This window comes from Capsicum annuum, chromosome 4, assembly GCF_002878395.1.
Source record: "Capsicum annuum cultivar UCD-10X-F1 chromosome 4, UCD10Xv1.1, whole genome shotgun sequence".
Taxonomy (NCBI): Eukaryota; Viridiplantae; Streptophyta; class Magnoliopsida; order Solanales; family Solanaceae; genus Capsicum; species Capsicum annuum.
In genome coordinates, this window is record NC_061114.1 from 98,544,559 (window position 1) to 98,566,211 (window position 21,653).

The window sequence follows — 21,653 nt, forward strand, 5'->3', positions numbered from 1 at the left end:
ATCATAATAAAGGCAGCCAATGCTCAAATAAGGCCTAAATTAGCAAAATAATCCCCCGTACAGACATCATATCTAGAATAAATGTATCTCAATGCACAGATAAGGCCAATGATGTCAAATAAAACTCCCACATGGACAAAACACAATATTAGATACCATAAACCAACCACAATAAAATATAGGACCCAACGCGGGCATACAATAGTAAAATATCTCAAAATATAAACCCTATAACTATTTTTCCCAACACATAGCATGCTTTACTTCTTTATTAACTACCCAACTCAATCTGAAGAAAGTTAAGCCATAAACTATCTCAAAATGATAAAATCTCAATCGAAAGTGCTTCAGCCCAATATTTTCCCTCACGAATGACCTCCGAATCAACTACAACATTCAAATATAGCATATATGCATTAAAAGAAAGCTAATGATACCCATATTGTCCATATTTGACCCTGCTCCAAAATGGGTTTGAGAACAGAATAGGTGAAATTGGAATTTTATTTTAAAAACACATTCCTCAAGGTTGTAGAACTCTAACGAAGAAAACTCATGAAAAAATGGGTAAAAAATAAGGTCCAAATCAAAGAAAAATTCTTTTAAACTTTACCGATAAAAACTTAAATTTTTATTTTAAAAGCATGATTTAAAGTTGTTTTTGAGAATATAATCAGTGAAAAGTAACGGGAATAAAGTTTTGGAGCTTACTCACGCTCCAATGGTGAAGAAATCCTCAAAAATCACCCCAACCCAAAGCTCAAAAGTAAAAAAATAGAGTAAAATGTGAAAAAGAGACTTTTATAATATTTAGTAAAAAGTGCCTCACGATTACGGTGCCCCACATTGAAATTACGAGGATCAACGTTGATCGCCAATGAAGTTATTCATAGAGGTTGTAGAGTTGGGCCTCACGACTGCAATGAGTCAACCCGACTGATCCGTTAATTAACTTATCGTAATTGCATTACCTCCACCATGCGATCATGATACATTTATTCATTGACGTCCGTGATTGCTACACATGACCACACAATCACGAAAGAATACTTGATGCACACGAAAATGTTGCACAAATAGATTTTTCAAGTGGAGAAACATTTTCAAATAGACCCTTGGAATTCATTTGAAACACAACAAAGATAAATCATATGTGCTACTAGGTCAATTTTGACGCTCCAAACTTAATAGCGACGTCAGATTTTTGAAAAATTATTTTCATAAAATTAACCCCTAGACCCAACTTTTTCTATTTTTGACCCAACTTTGCCTACTTTGAGCTGCCCGAAGTCAATTCTAAATCACCTGAATCCTTTCCAAAGACTAGCGAAGTAAGTCGGTACCACGGGGTCTAACCTCTAAGTTCTCAAACCAACCAAGAAGAGATCACTTACCATATAATGCCTCAAAATAGGCAATCTTAATACTCGAATGATAGCTATTATTACAAGAAAAATCTGCTTAAGTAAAGCATTGCTCCCACTGACATCCAAAGTCCATACCAAATACGTGGAGCATATCCTCCGAAACTTGAATAGTCTGCTCTTACTGACATCAGGGGTGAAAATTTATACTGAGGTCAACCTAAGTACCCAAATCCTCCTTAAATGCCTGCTAGAATATAGAAGTGAATAGTAAACCTCTGTTTGAAATAATAGACACGGTACTCCATGAAGATGAACTATCTTATGAACATAGATACAAGACAATATCTCAGCACTGAAGGAAATCTAAATATGGATGAAATGGGATGATGTAGTCAACCGATCCATGATGACCTAAATAATGTCAAAACCACAAGAAGTAAGAGGCAACCCAGTGATGAAATCCATTGTAATTTGCTCCTATTTCAGCTCAAGAATGGGCAATCTCTAAATCAAATCACCTTAATCTGGTGCTCAACCTTTACCAGTTGATAACACAAGCAAAAAGCTACAAAATCTACCACGTGCTTCTTTATACCGCCCTAACAGTACAATTGCATCAAATCACAATACATCTTGGTCTCACTTGGATGGATAAAATATCTGGAACAATGTGCCTCCTCCGAAATCAATCTCACCCATCAACCAACTCCCGATATAGAAACTTGGCCCCCAATCCTTAAAACTCCATCAGAATTAAAAGAGGTTTCCTTAGTATTGCTACTCTACACCTTATCTCAAATCACCTTAAACTACCATCATCAAATTAGTGAGCTCGAGTCTGCTCCATAAAAAAAGACCTAGCATCAACAAAGGTTAAATACACTTAGGTGTCAAAATATCAAGCTTAACTATTTGGTAAGCTAGGAACTAAACCTCCAAGGCTAGAGGACACTCTTAGGTCAAGAGAAGGGTAAACTCTCTATTTTAGTCGACATCCAACTTAGGCATTTACAACCATGTTACCCTTACTCGGATGATGGAAAATAGTCAGGTCATAGTACTTAAGTAACTCAAACGCCATTGCCTTTTATAATGATCTCTGTATAAAGAAGTACTAAAGGCTATAATATTATGAGAAAATATCACAAGAAACACCATACAAGTAGTGATGCCACAACTTTGATACAAACACTATGGTAGCCAACTCCAAATCATAAGTAGGGTAATTTCTCTTATGAGGCTTCAACTGATGAGAGACATATACAATTATTGTACCCTCCTACATAAACACCAATCCCAACCAACACTAGAAATATCACATAACATAATGAAACTCACATCCTCCTAGCGAAAAGTCAAGATACAAACCACTTTTTTCAAAGTTAGCTTGGTCAAAAGAGCCACAATAGATGAGAAAATCTCTACAAAAGGCTAATAATAACCAGCCAAACCTACAAAACTCCAAATCTCAATTAGAGAAGTAGTCCTAGCTTAATCACGAATCATCACAATCTTGGCCGAATCAACCATAATACCACTCTGTCCTAATATAATCCAATAAAGAGATAGAATCCAATAAAAACCCGCACTTTGAAAACTTTGCTTAAAACTTCTCATTATGCAACCTCTAACGTACAATCCTTAGATGTCTCACATGGTTGACCTCACTCTTAGAATAAACTAGGATGTCATCTATAAATAAAATAAAAAAAAAAGAGTCGAGATACGGTTAAAACACCTAGTTTATCAACTCCATGAACACTTCTAGGACATTGGTCAATCGAAAAGACTTGACCAAGAACTCATAATGATTATTTTGAGTCCAAAAATCCATATTCAGAAAGCCATTTTTGAAATATGTAAAGCTCAAATCATCAACTAGTGATACTCAGATCTCAAATCAATTTTGGAGAACACAAAAGCTCTCTGAAGCTAGTTAAAGGGATGATTAAGGAAAGGAAGAGGATACTTGTTTTAACTTTAACCTGTTCTATTGCCTATAATCAATACACATATGCATAGAGCCATCTTTTTTCTTCACAAACAAGATAGATGCACTAAAAATAGATATACTAGGTCTAATATACCCCTTACCAATAAATCCTACAATTGCTTCTTCAATTCCCTCAACTCCACTGAGGCCATCCTATCGGGAGGAGTAGAAATAAGCTTGGTGCATGACTCCACATCAATAGAAAAATTAGTGTCACGGTTCGTCCAAAGGAATACTAGGTAAATTCATAGGAAACACATCCATGAACTCGTAAACAACTCGAATAGAATCCATAGAAGGCGATAAGGCAATGGTAGTATCATAGATATGAGCTAAATAAGATAAATACCCTATCTTTATTATGCGATAAGCATGAAAAGTGATACAACACTCTTCAGACTCAAATTAAGTGTGCCCTTACAATCTAACCTTGGCACACCCAATATAGCTAAGGTCATGATCTTGGCATAAAAATCAAAAAATAGTATGATAAGAACCTAACTAATACATACACAAGATAACATCAAAATCAACCATATTTAAAGCAATCAAGTTTAGCCAAGTCTCATAACTAGCAAGGGTAACCACACAAGATTGGTTCACTTGATCCACCATTAAAACATCTCCTACGGGGGCATAAAAATAAGGAAACATAACAAGAGGATCACATGCAATATCAAAACCAAAATAAAAATATGTAGACACATAGGAGAAAGTTGTTCCAGGGTCAAATAATACAAAAACAAATATGTAGCATAGCAAGATGATACTTGTATTAATAACATCAGAGGATTCTACCTTAGATCTAGCAGGTTTAGCATTACACTGACCATGTTTGCTCTCAAACTGAGTAAACTTGTGGTCACCACCACAAGAACCTCTACCTCAACCTCAATGAGATGCCCTGAGTCGGCACCCTAGATGCCACATAGTGCTCATAATCCTGGAGGACCACAAGTTAACCCATGACTGGTACTTACTACAATAACTAAATAATAATATTAAAATAAATGTAGCAGTTAGGCTGAAGTTTCCTTAAGGTTCATAATAGAAAAAAATACTGACTACTGATAAACAAATACTGAAAACTGAATATTTATCTAAAATATTCTAGTCTGAAAGCCTCTAACTGTCTGAATATGGAGTTGATGGGACAAGTCCCCAACTAACTTCGACTACTAAATATACTAAACTACTGAAATAATAACCCTATTCTCGAACTATGAGGACTCCAACTAAACCTACTGCTAATAGTCTAGGCTGCTAAGTACGGTCAAGAGCCCGAGCGTCTGAACCTATGATATAAGATATTATAGCACAAAGAAAAAGTCTGTGTTAGTATTTTGAATGTACTGCTATGCTAAGTGAGGTAGGCTGATATGCAAGGGTTCATATGCATGAACAATAACTAGCTAAGTAACATAAATATAACTAAATAAGAGTACATGTATATCTGAAACTACTGTAATTACTGATTATGCAATGCTGCGTGTAAATCTACTTTACTGTAACTGAGGTTATTGATAACTAGATTACTGATAACTAGGTTACTGATAATTGGGTTACTGATAATTGGGTGAATGTTTTCGACAGTTCTAATTCTATGGAACTAAACTTAGTTTCGTAGTGAGCTGGGTGACTGTGTCTGACAGTTCTAATTTTGAAAACTGAGCTGATGTTTTATACTGAGTCTAGAACTAAAAATGTAACTATGAGAGTGTTTATATAATCGGCATACCATGATTATAAATTGAGTTGGGGTCTAATCAGTGACCCTAGTTAGAAGGGTGTTAGCACCTTTCCAAAGAATACTAACAATGGTTGTGAGTTAACCCTATCTGGCAGGAAGACATATCGTCAACCCTCATTGTAAGAAAAACTCGTATGAGATATATCAACCCTTATCTGACAGGAAGATGTCTCAACCTATGCTGGCTATGTAGTTTTGTAACGCAAGGATTGCTACTAAGGGTCAAACTCTCCACTGACAGGAATGCCCCATCCCTGGGTTCGCTCGATGCTGATTACTACTCCCAACTGAATAGACACTGAACTAATTTTTAGACTGTACTAGGTTTGACTGAACTGTTACTGATCGTGCTGTCTAACTGAACTGGACTGAGTTCACAAAGTTTTGTTAACTGACTATGTACTCTGGGTTCTGTAACAGACTGAATACATTGAGTTCTTTAACTGACTAAATACTACTGTACGTAACATCATTGAGACTATTTTACAGCTACTATAATTCTAGGTAAACAGCTAGATTTTGGGTATTGAACACCCGCAGGACTCGATAGCATTAAAAGTAAAATATGGCATGGTCATAATGATATAACAATAGTAGCTTGTTAACAATGCTTTCATTTAAACATTTTGTCAAACACTTGAGAGGCATGAATTTGTGCACATACTATTATATCACGATTTCACCCTTCAACTCACATGAACATTTTATCAAACACCTGAGAGGCATGAATTTGTGCACATAATAATAATTAATATGCAAGCATCATGATCACAATCCTAACTTACAAATTCAAGGGTTTCTTAATATAAATCCACATAACACTACACACATGTTAATTACTTCACATAAAACTTGTAATAATTTATGGATTAAAACCCAAATAACATCATAGTCATGAATACAATCAAATTCAATATGAAATTCATGAAAGCAATCAACTTGTAGTTTTAAAAGAGATTCTTTAACTCCAAGGGTGGAAGGAAACCCTTGAATGAACACCTAAGATACCTTGATTGTTAATTCTATGAAATTTGTGGTGAATTTCTTGAAGCTTGAATCTTAAATTTAGTTGGTTAGGGTTTGTTCTTGAGAGGATTTGTGAATAATGAGTGAATTTTGCTCTTTGAAATGGTTAATTTAGTATTTTTTGGGCTGAATAGATATGAAAAAATAACTTAAATACCCCTCCGGATGCGGAATTAAAAGAGCAAAAATCGTGCCCAGTGACACGCAGACCGACGCACTGTGTCGATGGGGTCAACGTGACGCATCGGTGGGGTTAACATGATGCATCGAGGTCGCATTGACTCACTAGAATTTGCATTGGGATGTGGGGAAAATATCCATCGAAGCGATGGGCGATGCAACATGTCGAGATCACGTCGATCCACTATTTTGGTCACCCAAACATGTTTCAAATGAGGTCCAAAAAATTTGAAACTTAACTGAAGTGACCTATTGGCACACCTGATCACAATTCAATCCAAGGATCGACATTTCAAAGTCATAAGGGTTGTAAAATGAGATTGCCAAATTATGACAGATAAAATAATTCTATGTATAAACACTTAGCTGAAATTTCTATGTCTGGGACCTCTTTTCATGCTCTAAGGGACTGAGTTAAGCTAGGATTTTGTGGGGTTTTGCAATATCTCCCCCTCGGAAACATTCATCTTTGAATGAGACTAACTAAGTTAAGGATACTAATAGACTGAGTTTACATACTGGACATGAACAGCTGGAGCATGATTTCATGACTAAAACTACTGATATATTGAGTTTTCATACTGAAGATGCATAACTGAAGCATGACTGAATTCTGATGACATGACACATGACTGAACTATTTCATGAAGGTATGCATGATATGAGTATGCTATGCAACTGAACCGATACAGAGTTGTAATGGTAATCTAAGCATGGAACTAAGTAAGTTTAAGAAAAATTGTTACCTTGAGCTATGTCTAAGTTTGTGGAGAGGAGGTGAGGATACTTGTTCTGCATATCTGCTTTTGCTTCCCAAGTAGCTCCTTAAATGGGCTGATTCCACCAAATAACTTTGACTAGAGGAACTTCTTTGTTCCTTAGTCTGTGAATCTGATGATTAAGAATTTCAACTGGAACTTCCTCATATGAGAGGTTGTATTGAACATCTATACCCTCTATAGGCACTACAACTGCTGGGTCACCCGTGCACTTCTTAAGTAAGGATACGTGAAACATTAGATGCACTAAATTTAAGTCTAAAGGCAACTCAAGTTTGTAAGCTACCTTCTGAAAATGGCTGAGAATTCGGTAAGGACCGACATATTGGGGACTGAGTTTCCCTTTCTTGCCAAACCTCTTTACTCCTTTTATAGGAGACATTTTCATATATACTTAATCACCAATCTCAAACTCGAGATCTTTTCTTCAAACATTTGCATACGATTTTGGTCGGCTCTGAGCTATCTTTAGCCTTTCTTTGATCAACTGAACTTTTTCTAAGGCATCAATTACCAAGTCTGGCCCTACCACTGCGGCTTTACCCACTTTAAATCAACTAATAGGAGAGATCTAATCTCCTCCCATAGAGTGCCTCAAATAGATCCATCTGAATGCTGGAATGATAACTGCTATTATATGCGAATTCAATTGAAGGCAAGTGGTCATACTAACTACCCTTAAAGTCAATGGCACACGTTCTTAACATATCTTCTAGAGTCTTGATGGTCCTTTCTTCTTGACCATCTATCTTAGGGTGGAAGACTGTAATAAGGTGAACTTGGCTACCAAGACCCTTTTGGAAGGCTTTCCAAAAGTGAGAGGAGAACTGTGTACCTCTATCTGAAATTACGGACAACGAAACTCCATGCAATCTGACCAACTCTCTAACATAGAGCTTGGCATAATCATTGGCTGAATAAGAGGTATGGACTGGTAAGAAATTGTGCTAACGACGAGTACGGGGCAAGCCTATCACAAAATCCATGTTTACCTCCTCCCACTTCCAAGTAGGAATAGTAATCTCCTATATAGCCCCACTAGGATTCTGATGCTCGATCTTAACCTACTGACATGTCGACCACTTAGCTACAAACTCTACAATGTCTCTTTTTATTCTACTCCACCAATAGATTTTCTGCAAGCCACGGTACATCTTGGTGGCCCCAGGGTAAATTGAGTAGCTCGCACCATGATTTCAAACTAACTCTGCACCGTATATGTCTCTCCTTCTAACATCCGCATATGACTTCTGACAACTCTGTGTAGTTTTCAACCTTTCCCTAATCAACTTAACTTTTTCCATAGCCTCAAATACCGAATCAGGACCACTCACAGCCACTTCACCCACCTCGAACCAACCTATGGGTGATCTACACTTCCTCCCATATAAGGCTTCAAATGGAGACATGTCAATACTAAAGTGGAAACTGTTATTGTAAGAAAACTTTATCAACGGTAAGTGATCATCCCAATTTCCCTTAAAGTCAAGTGTACAAGCTCTTAACATATCCTCTAAGGTCTGGATGGTCCGCTCATCCTGACCATCGGTCTACAGATGAAAAGCAGAAATCAAAATCACTTGGGTACCAAGACCCTTCTGAAAAGTTTTCCAAAATTGAGAAGTGAACTGAGTACCCCTATCCGAAATGATAGACAAGGGAGCTCCATGCAGTATGACAAGCTCTCGGATATACAATCTAGCATAATCCTCAGCAGTATATAAAGTATGAACAAGCAAGAAATGAATAGACTTAGTCAACCTATCGACCACAACCCAAATGGAATCATGATGGCATCGGGAAGTAGGTAAGCCAATCACGAAGTCCATATTTATTTCTTCCCACTTCCAGCTGGGAATACTAAACTCTTGCATCATACCACCAGGTCTTTGGTATTCAACCTTAACCTGTTGGCATGTTGCACACTTAGCTACAAATGCTGCTATATCTTTCTTCATGCCACTCCGCTACTAGATTTTCTGCAAATCTCAGTACATTTTGGTGGCACCAGGATGAATAGAATATCGTGCCCCGTGCGCTTCAGCCATAATCCTCTATCTCAGATCATCAACATTCGGGATACACAATCTACCCTGCAATCTCAATACACCATCTCCCCCTTGGGAGAAAACCTCTACTTTTTGGTCCTTGACTGACTCCTTCAGTTTGACCAAACTAGCATCTAAGTATTGCTTTTCCTTCACTTCCGAAACCAAGGAGGATTCGGAACTACTCTGAACCCCTATACTACCTTCACCAGAGTCAAACAACCTAACCCCCAATCTAGCCAAATGATGTACATCACGAGACAACTCTTTCTTACCTTCTACCATATGCGAAACACTACCCATGGACACTCTACTTAGGGCATCCGCCACAACATTGGCCTTGCCCGGATGGTATAGGACACTCATATCATAGTCCTTTAATAATTCTAACCATCGTCTCTGCCTAAGATTCAATTCTCTCTGGGTAAACACATACTGCAGACTCTTATGATCAGTGAAAACATCAACATGGACACCATACAAATAGTGTCTCCAGATTTTCAAAGTAAACACCAACAGTATCCAACTCAAGGTCATAGGTGGGGTAATTTTTCTCATGAGGTTTCAACTGTCTAGAAGCATAAGCTATCACCTTACCCTTCTGCATCAATACGCAACCCAACCCAACTCTCAAAGCATCACAGTACACCACAAAACCATCAACACCATCAGGCAAAGTCAAAACAGGGGCTGAAGTGAGTCGAGTCTTCAACTCCTGAAAACTCTTCTCACAAGATTCGGACCACAAGAACTTTACTTTTTTTTGGGTTAACCGAGTTATAGAAGATGCTATAGAGGAGAAAACCTAAAAAAATGGCGGTAATAGCCAGCTAAACCCAAGAAACTTTGGATATCAGTCGGAGAAATAGGTCTAGGCCAATTTCTAACAGCTTTGGTCTTTTGGGGATCAACTCTAATACCCTCAAAAGAAATGATATGACCCAGAAAAGCAACTGACCTTTGCCAAAACTCACACTTACTAAACTTGGCAAACAACTTGTGCTTTCTAAGGGTTTGCAAGATAGTTCGGAGATGATCAGAATGTTCATCCTCACTACGGGAGTACACCAGTATATCATCGATGAACACTATGACAAATATATTTAGATATGGTCTGAACACTCAATTCATGAGGTCCATGAAAGCTGCTGAGGTATTAGTTAACCCGAAAGACATAACAAGAAACTCAAAATGGCCATAACAAGTTCGGAAATCGATTTTCGGGATGTCACACTCCCTAACTTTGAGTTGATGATAGCCGAAACGAAGGTCTATCTTTAAGAAATAACTTGCACCTTGCAATTGGTCAAACAAATCATCTATTCTCGGAAGGGGATACTTATTTTTTATGTTGACTTTATTCAGTTGGCGGTAATCAATGTACATACGCAAAGATCCATCTTTTTTTCTCACAAACAACACAGGAGCACCCCAAGGAGAAACACTGGGCCTTATGAAACCCTTATCTAGTAGATATTTGAGTTGCTCTTTCAACTCCTTAAGTTCTGTAGGAGCCATACGGTAAGGAGGAATACAAATGGGCTGAGTATCGGGAAGAAGATCAATCCCGAACTTTATCTCTCTATCAGGAGGTATCCCTGGGAGATCATAGAGGCATATTTTTTAAAGAGGAGAGCATGAATCAATAGTAAAGAGAGACACTTTAAGCACAATAGACTTCTGAAAGAAAGAATCACACTTGTTCCTAAAACGTCTTGTAACCTCTTACTCATAGATGTGGCGCGCTGCACACCGATGATCAAGACTCTACTTAACGTAGCTTGTCAGACTCCCTAGGACACCTTAAATCCTTAGGCTTTGATACCAAGTTTGTAACGCCCCGAAAAATGGGTCACGGAGTGTCACATGGTGCTTGAGGCTACGAGTAGCCCCAAGCTAACCCTTTGAGCCATTTTCATTCAGTTTAACACAAATCAACGAAGTTTCCATAAATAACCCTCCAATATCAACAGAGTAATCATCATCCAAGAATAAAATTTTTTTAGAAAGATAACAAAATACGACTTATTAGTCAACTCCCAACATCTATACTAGTCTGACAAGCCTCTAAGAAAATCAACAAAACCAGCGAGCCATTGAGATATGCCCCAACTAACTCATACTCAGTTATCAAATATAAACAATTCTGTGAAACCAACATCAGACATCACGTCCTCAAAACATGAGGACTCACCACAACAGAGGATGTAGAATAGCATGCCTGAAGAATCACTATCAAACCTAGAACTGAGCACCTGAACCTATATTCCGAGAAAGTGCAGCCCACATTCGAAGATGTAGGTCAGTACCATGGAAATGAACTGAGTATATGGGGGTGTATGCAGTTTTATGAACATCATTATCATAAATATTTATAAGAAATATGCAGGATGTATGAAAGACTCATATATCCCGAAGAAAATCATCATAATCATGAGAGGATGAAATAAGTACAATAACACATGTGAGTCATCATATAATTTGTCAATCACTTTCAGTTCATCAAGAATATTAACTCTCATAATGTAAATATCATTTAAATCTTTCGAAAGAATAACTTTCATAATTTCACTTTCAAATCACTTCATCATTCACCATAGACACAAGGAAACACACACACACTGGGAGATCCTATAACCGACATAAACCATGTGAGCTACATGGAGTCCAACATACAACCTATGTTGGGGAGAGCCGTCCTATCCTTGCCATCGGAGTAGGCTATTGATATCAAATTCACCCAAACCAGTGATCACTATATAAATCAGCCTCAGGCTCACTCCTACGGGGGCACATAGTTCTAGAAAAGTAAGGTCACTTTATACCTCCCACTCAGTGCTAAACCCCCAAACTTAGCTCAGATCATTTCAAAGACAATCCACAACAAAACAATTTTAGTAATATATAAATATACATCGGGAGTCATCATGCTTCCCATCAATCAAAATCAACCACGTTGTAGATTTCTTTCACACTCGAGTTCAAAACAACTCCATTAAGACCAAAAGGTCAAATCATTCAAAATATCTCAAATATTCAACATCAACATACTTATAACACACACTTTCTCAAAAAAAACACAATTTCCAATGGGGATTCACGACCCAAATATCAAAATTATGATAAATATCATTCAGGATTCATGCTTTATATCTCCACACATGTAAATTCATATTTCAAAATCATAAACATTAAGATTTCATAATAATCATCATAAGATATGGGTTCATGCTTCAAATTCATAAAAATCAAATAAAAATCATGCCTTTGTAAAAAAAATTACTTTTGGGCACAAGAATGAAAGAGAGTTCTTGTTGAAAAACCCCGCATACCTTGAATGATGAACTTTAGATCAATACTCGTTTTTGAGATATTAATCGTGCCTTTGAATGACGGTTCTTGGAGTTCTTGAACTAGGAACTTGGAATCTTGAATAAATTTGCAGAATTAATGGTGAACTTTGGAGGTTCTTGAAGTTGGATGTAGGAGCTTAGGGTTTTCTTTTTGAGGGAATTTGATGAAATATAACATATAATGCTTCTAATAGGCTTTAATATAAGATTTGGATGGATTTTGGGTGAGGAAAAATGACCAAAATGCCCCTAAAAAAATAAATAATTCTCGAATCTGTCCTTTGGTGGATTGTTTTGATAGTCTGAAATAGATCAACCATAACGTTTTACTCTGATATCCAAATTGGATAAAACCAATTTCATTAGAAAGAGGAATCTCATATATTTCCATTGATATATAGTATCTCACCCAGATCATTGTGTACGAGGAGTTTTGATCGTTTGAAATTGACCTAAAAATTCACTTTTGTTAGGCTGAAGTAGATCGACCATAACTTTTTGGTCCGACAGACAAATTGAATGAAACCAATTTTATTGGAAAGAGGACTCACAAAGCTTTCCGTTGATATATAGTAGATCAACCAGATCATTATGTATAAGGAGTTATGATTGTAAAATACGCCAGGCCTCAGTACTTTTTCCTGCACGTTTTACTGTTCACTACTATTCACGGTTCGATCGAAATGTTCATAACTCGTCGCTCGGGTGTCTGTTTTGGATGATCCACATATCGTTGGAAATATTATTAGATACTCTACGCAATGGTGGGTCATAATATAAGACATTCCATATAGAAAATTTATAATTCATTTTAGAAGATAGAACCCAACACGTTTACGCACAAAATTTCAACGAAAAATTTCCCAGGGTATTACAATACCCCACAAGCATAATCGTTTATACATTTACCTTTACAAACCATTTAAACCATGCATAAATCCTTTACCAAGTTTAAATAAAGCAAGAGTTCCATTTAAAAGAAGTCAATGTAATGAACATATCTTTATAAGCATTTTGTGAAACACATTGGGGGCATAATATATATCAAAAACCAAATTCCAATTACCAATAACCATTCCATGTATTCGAATCATCCAAAACCACCATTAATGCATAGAAAAACATAATCAAAACCATAGGAAACCTTGACCAACCATTTATAAACAAAACCCCCAAATCATATTTGAAAGCCAAAAGTATTCAATAGTGAAATCAGGAAAACCAATTGTAAAACCATGCCTTTAGTTGGAACTAACAATGAGGAAAGAGAACATGTCTTATACCGAAGAATTGATGGAAATAAATCACCAAAGCAAGCCCCTAATTAGTCCTCAATATGAAACCCTAGCTCTTCTTTGCTTTAAAACTTTTGAGAGGATTTTAGATTGTTTATAAGTTGTTTCTAAGTGTTAAAGAGAGAAATAATAAGGTAAATAGCCTAAAAAATAGGTTAGAAGTTGTGGGATCCTATTAGGGTAAGTAGGGAAATTTCTAGAATACCCCTACTTAAGTAGCACAAAAATCCCATCACAGGGATACGACTAACCCATACGAGTCATACCCTTCTGATACGAGTGGTACCTACCACTCGTATCCACCTTCGACCCTTGGACCTAACACTGTCAAACATATGAATCATCCAACTAAGTTGTATCCAAAGCATACGATCCATACTTCTCATCCGTATCCCTGGTAGAATAGAATACCAAGAGAATTGAACACTGTCCTCTATACGAGTACAAGATACGATTCGTACCCAACTATATGACTCATATCCCCAAAGTTGTATCCATTTCAATAACTCATCCATCCCACCAACCAACAGTGGTCAATATACGATAGGACCATACCCATTCCAATAACTCATCCATCCCACCAACTAACACTGGCCAGCATACGATAGGACCATACCACTTATATCCCAATATATGGCTCGCATCCATGAGTCGTATTAGGTTCAAAGAATGGAATGCCAAGAAAAATACTAAGGGCCTAAACCTTGGATGTTACAGTCTCCCCCACTAGGAATATTTATCGCCAAATGACGGGCAACGTAGGGGAAAACCAAAAACAGAGTCATTTGAATTATCAAACGTATTCCTAATCTTCATCAAAGTTTGAAAACAAAGAGGCAAAGATATTAATCTTTCCTTTAACAAACTTAGAAAATAAAGATGTGTTCAAGAACACATACCTTCCGCACGAATTCCAGGAGAACAAAACAAGAGCAGATATTTGGACTTCATGTCCTCCTCTACTTTCCACATAGCCTGTTCCACTTTATGGTTCCGCCATAGAACCTTAATTGAAGCCACATCCTTGGTATGCAACCAATGAACCTTCCTATCCAATATCTCAACTGGGACCTCTTCATAAGATAGAGAATCTGAGATACCCAATCCCTCCAAATGAATAATTGAAGAAGGATCACCAATACACTTACTCAACATGGAAATATGAAAGACCGAATGAACCAAACCCAAAATAGCAGGAAACTCCAACTCATAAGAAACCTTACCAACCCTTCTCAAAATCACATAAGGACCAATAAATTAGGGACTGAGCTTCCCCTTCTTGCCAAACTGCACTACTCCCTTTATGGGAGACACCTTTAGGAATACTATGTCCCCAACCTCAAACTCTATATCTCTACACATAATATTCGTGTAAGACTTTTGGCGACTCTGGGCAGCCTTAAACCTATACCGAATCACCTTCACCTTCTCCATAGCTTAATGAACAAAATTTGGACCAAAGATGTCGACCTCACTATACTCAAACCAGCCAATAAGAGATCTACACCTCCTACCATACCATGCCTCAAAAAGGGCCATACTAATACTAGAATAATATCTATTGTTGTAAGCAAACTCCACCAAAGGTAGATGCTCAACCCAACTGCCACCATAGTCCATTACACAAGCCTGAAGCATATCCTTTAATGTTTAAATAGTTCTCTCTGCTTGCCCATTCGATTGTGGATGAAAAGAAGTATTCAGAATGACCTTATTCTGGAACTCTCTCTGGAAAGATTGCTAGAAATAAGATGTATACTGCGTACCACAATCAGAAATAATTAAGACAGGTAATCCACAATCTCCTGAAGATATAACTTTGCATAATCCTCCACCAAAAAGTAGTTCTCACAAAAAAAAGTGAGCACACTTCGTCATCCTATCCACGATAACCCAAATTGAATTAAATTGGTTCTGAGATCGAGGAAGATCGATAGTAAAATCCATATTGATTACCTCTCAGTTCTATTTAGGAAACTCAATTTCTTGACGTAATCCATTATGCCTTATATGCTCAACCTTAACCTGTTGACACACCATGCACTTTGCCATAAAGTTAACCATATCCCTCTTCATACCATTCCATCAATAGATCTCCTTGAGATCATGATACATCTTTGTCGAGCTGAGATGAACAACATAGCGCAACTTATGCTCATCAGCCAAAATTCTTTGCCACAAACTTTCGACATCAGGAACACACAACCTCCCTTGGTACCGCAAAGTACCATCACCATTAGTTTCAAACACCATTGCCTTTTGCTTACTAATATCACTCTTGATTTTCATCAAGTCAAGATCTAAAACTTGCTTCTCCTTAATCTCTGAACCAAGAGACGATCAAACCACTTTTTGTACCATCACACCACCATTCTTAGATTCCAAGAGATGAACTCAAAGATTGGCCAAATGGTGAATATCCTTCACCAATTCCCTCTTTCCTTCTTCTAAATAAGATGAACTCCCCATAGACAGCCTGCTAAGAGTATCAACAACCACGTTAGCCTTACTTGGGTGGTAGTGAAGACTCATGTCATAGTGCTTAAGAAGCTCATGCCATCTCGTTTGCCTGAGGTTATGCTCTTTCTAGGTGAACACGTACTATAGACTCTTATGATAAAAAAAATATCTACATGAACACCATACAGATAATTCTGTCATATTTTCAAAGCAATCAGAACCGCTAATGACTCTAAATCATGAATAAGATAGTTCCTCTTATGCACTTTCAACTTCCTGGAAGCATAAGCAATCACCTTTCCATGCCACATAAAGACACAACCAAGCCCTACCCGAGTTGCATCACAATAAACCATAAACCCATCATTGCCTTGCGATAAAGTTAGAATTAGAGCCAAAGTTAGCTTATCCTTGAACTTCTCAAAGCTACCCTCGCAAGTATTCTACTAAGAAAACTTAACCTTGTTCTAAGTCAACTTAGTCAAAGAAGCCGCTATCAACGAGAAGCTTTCCACAAACTGCCTATAATTCTTGGCTAAACCCAAGAAGCACCGGATGTAGGATAGAGTCGTGGGTCTAGGCCACCCCCTTCACTACAACAACCTTTCGAGGATCAACAATCATCCCCTCACTAGAAATAATATATCTGCATAAAGTCACGATGTTCAACTAAAACTCACACTTAAAGAACTTGGCATACAATCATTGTTCTTTTATGGTTTACAATACCACACAGAGGCAATTAGCATGATCCACCTTATCCTTTAGATAAACCAGAATTTCATCAATAAACATAATGATGAAGAGATCTAAGTACTGCCTGAAAACTCTATTCATCAGATCCATAAATATCGTTGGGGCATTAGTTAATCCAAATGACATAACCAAGAACTCAAAATTCCCATACCAAGTATGAAAATCTATCTTAGGGATATCCACCTCCCTAATCTTAAATTGATAGTACCTAAACTGAAGATCTATCTTACAAAAGAACTTTGTACCTTACAACTGGTAAAACAGATCATCTATCCTTGGGAAAAGATACTTATTCTTGACTATTCAACTACCTGCAGTCAATGCACATATAAAGGGAACTATCTTTCTTGCATATGACAACATTGGTGCACCCTACAAAGAAATGTTAGGATGAAAAAACCCCTTATTTAGAAGATCTTTAAGTTGCTCCTTGACTTCTCTCAACACAGTCGGAGCAATTCTATAAGGAGGAATAAATATTGGACGAGTGTTCGGAAGCAAATCAATACCAAACTCTATTCCCCTATCTAGAGAAACAACAGGAAGATCATCCAAAAAGACCTTTGAAAACTCATTAACTACAACAACTGATTGTAAAGAATGACCTTCTAAGCTAGAATCTTTAACCCAAACAAAGTGATAAAGACACCCCTTGGAGATTAACCTCTGAGCTCTAAGATAGAAAATAAACCTTCACCAAGGACATAAAGAACCACCCTCTCATTTTATAATCAGTTCACCAAGAAACTTAAAGATAACCTTCCAGGTTTGACAATCTAAGGATGCATAACAGGATTGTAACAAATCCAAACCTAAGATTACATCAAAATACACCATCCCCAACTCAAATAGGTCCACCAAGGTCTGCATGTCACCAATAGATACCACACCCCCTATAGACCCTTTTAATAATAACTGAGTCTCCTATCGGGGTAAATATAGATAAAAGACCCAAAATCACATTGGGGTCAAAAACTAAAAGATACAACCACATAAAAGGTCACATAAGAAAGTGTAAAACCTGAATCAAGCAAGAAAAATACGTCACGAGAGAAAAGCTATAACGTACCAGTAATGACATCAGGTGATGCCTCAAATTCCTGATGGGATTCCAAAGCATACAACCTGTTTTGACCAACACTAAAACCAGGAACAATAGCAAAAGTTGATGCAATACCATAAGATATAAGAGCAAAAACTAATTCCATATGAACCCTATTTGCCCCCATAGCGACCTTATTAACTGGACAATCCCTGAGCTGATGACCTGGCTGGCCATACCAAAAACACTTGTCCCTTTCTTTTTTACAATAAACCTGATAAGGTTGACCACAGAAACAACACAGAGGACATAAACAAATTGAATGACCTCCATTCACCTGATATTAGGAACCTTGTACTAGGAAATTATCACCACCCTAATGATGCCTATCTCCCAACTACTTTGGGTAAGAGGCACTGGCAGCTTAAAAGGAACCTGAGCTTCCCCACTTGTTTTTTGGCCACTTGCCACCATCCTGACCACCCTGGGACTGCGCACCTTCCTGATCTAAAAACTTGCTCCTCTTTTCTTGCTTATCCCCAAACTTTACCCACCCCCTCTTTTCATCCTCTATTTGCTGTATATGGAAAGTCAACCGAGAAATATCCATATCTTTAATCAAAAAAGCAGTCTTGCTCTCAAAGATCAAATCCCGATTTAACCTAGAAACAAACTTCCTCATTCTCATTCTCATGTCAGCCACCAAGTTAAGAGCATACCTCAATAGCTGATGGAACTTCAAGGCGTATTTCTTGACAGTCATTCTCCCCTACTTAAGATCCACAAACTCCTCTATATTAGCCTTACTCAACTCTTAAAGAAAGAAATGATCTAAGAAAGCATTAGAAAAGGCCTCCCATAATTCAGATTCTTTCATATCACCCCTATCTTTGTCCCACTCCTCATACCACTGATAAGCAATAACTTTGAGCTAATAAGCTGCAAAGTTCACCCCCTTCATATCCATAGCCTGCATCACCCAAAATATCTTCTCTATTTTATACAAAAATCCTATGGATCCTCGTCCACCTTCACTCTAGTAAAAGTAAGAGGACCTATCTTTATGAGTTGGCCTACCCTTGTGCCCTTAACAAACACCCCCGTGACATATCTTACTCAACCTAAGCAGTAACTAACTAAGAAATAACATGGATAGATTGATGAAATTCTCCATTCATTATATTTACCTAAGGGACTTGAGGAGAATTTACAGGATTAGGAGAAACTCCAGCACCATCCAGAAAAGGACCCTGAGATTGAAGATATACCCCTATCATAGGATGTACCCTATCAGTATCAGCCCCAGATGGGATAAAAAGATTTCTTTGCTTCCTAGATCTACGAGGCATGATATAAAATATGAACAAACAAGGATTAGAGAAGATTTTTGGAATTTAGATTCCAAGCTTGAAAATAGAATACCAAGAAAGTGAAAAATTCCTAAATGTCTTATAGCCTCTCCCTTATGAGTGTGGAGTGCTCACACCCCTAAAAGAGACTATACTTGACACGACTATGGACTTCCTAGTTGAATAAGAACCTAATGTTCTTATACCAACTTGTCAAGACTCAAACCAGGGCCTAGAGGTAATAGGCATCCCAAGTCCAACCTAGACTGGGGAACGCCCCCTGTTACCCAACCCAACTTCCCAATCCAGCTTTGATGGGCTAAATTTCGAGCATATAACAAGATAGAGTAAATGCTCTCATAAAGACTCTTGGATAGGGTCACAATCATGACCAACCCAACCGAGTCCAACTATACCAATCCAACCATCCAACTATACCAAGCCAAACCAAAGGCCACAAAATAGGTTGTAACCAAAGACAATACCAAAACATAATATGATAATCAATCCCAAAATATAATACACTGGAACAACCAACAATATCGTCCAAGGGTGTAAGCCTCAACACCAATATCGATCCCGCCCATACCAACCCCTAGAAGTACCACAAAGCCTATATCCAAAAGAGTAAAAATATTTGGTTGGGACATTCCCCCAACTATGGACAAAACCAATATACATAATAAATAAAAATGTACAAAGATGTCCATAACATAAAATGAAGCCTTTCAAAAGGATGGAAGCTCACCAATTGAGACCAAATACTGATACAAAATTTGAGTGCTGAATAAGAAGAATAGAATGGCCGATTCCTGCATAGTGTGGGTATATAGCTGCTAGTAGATGGGTTAGCTAGTGATTGCTAGCATGAACTCAAGAAAAGGATAAAATAATGCCGTTATAAAACCAAGTGAACCATCCATAATGCATACAACTATACATATATAAGTTTTGGGAAAGGAAATTGGGTTTAGCATGCATTTAAAACCTTTACCTGGGCTATGTAACTTTTCCATCCTAAAGCACCCACGAGAAATATGGGTTTAGCTGCCTCTGCTGAAAGGGTCCCAATACTTGTAGTCACATGATCAAGAAAATATCCCAATGGGATAACTAGTACATCCCCTAATATGAGGTATGACATCATGCACATGGTCTTCCATAATACACCTCATACCAGCAAATATGAGTTTCAGTTTCAGTCCCTTCGGGACCTTCACCTTCTATGACTTAGATACACTTCCCCCTTTAATGCCTAATTAAAACCATTTCCAAGCAATACATTTACCATTTACTAACCAAGGCCATTTAGTGGTGGTATATTATACCAACCATACTTGCAAGTACTATCCATAGTCAACCATATGTACATATAAGGGACCTTAGGTGACCTTTCAATTACTATATCAAATCCACTTGGGAGAATCTGTACCCCATAAGCACAACCATTTAGCCATTTACCTTTTCAACCCATTTAAACCATGCATAAATCCTTTACTAAGTTTAAAACAAGCAAGAGTTCCATTTAAAAGAAGTCAATGCAATGAACATATCTATATAAGTATTTTGTTAAACACATTGGGGGCATAGTATATATCCAAAACCAAATTACAATTACCACTAACAATTTGATGTATTCCAATAATCCAAAACCTCCATTTATGCATAGAAAAACATAATTAAAACCATGGGAAACCATAACCAACCATTTATAAACAAAACCCAAAAATTATATTTGAAAACCCAAAAGTATTCAATAATGAAATCATGAAAACCAATAGTAAAGTCATGCCCTTAGTTGGAACTAACAATGAGAAAAGAGAACATGCCTTATACCAAAGAATTGCTGGAAAAAAATCACCAAAGAAAGCTCCAAATTAGTCCTCAAGAGAAAACCCTAGCTCTTCCTTGCCCAAAGCTTTTGAGAGGATTGTAAATTGTTTAGGAGTAGTTTATAAGTGTTAAGAGAGAAATAATAAAGTAAATACCCTCTTAAATAGGTTAGAAGTTGTGGGATCCTATTAGGGTAAGTAGGGAAATGTCAAAAATGCCCTCAATAAGTTGCAAAAAAATCCCATCATAGGGATACAACTAACCTATATGAGTCTTACCCTTTTAATTTGAGTGGTACCTGCACTTTTATCTACCCTAAAACCTTAAAACCAACACTCTCTAGAATACTACTCATTCAACCAAGTCATATCCAAAGAATATGATCTGTACCTCCCATTTGTATCATTGGTAGTACAGAATAC

General features: G+C 37.3%; 1 pseudogene; it reads right to left on the minus strand.

The window, feature by feature from the left end:
• The window catches only part of LOC107868856, a 50,811-nt pseudogene extending 31,999 nt beyond the window's left edge, over positions 1-18,812 (minus strand).
• Positions 18,813-21,653: the final 2,841 nt, after the last annotated feature.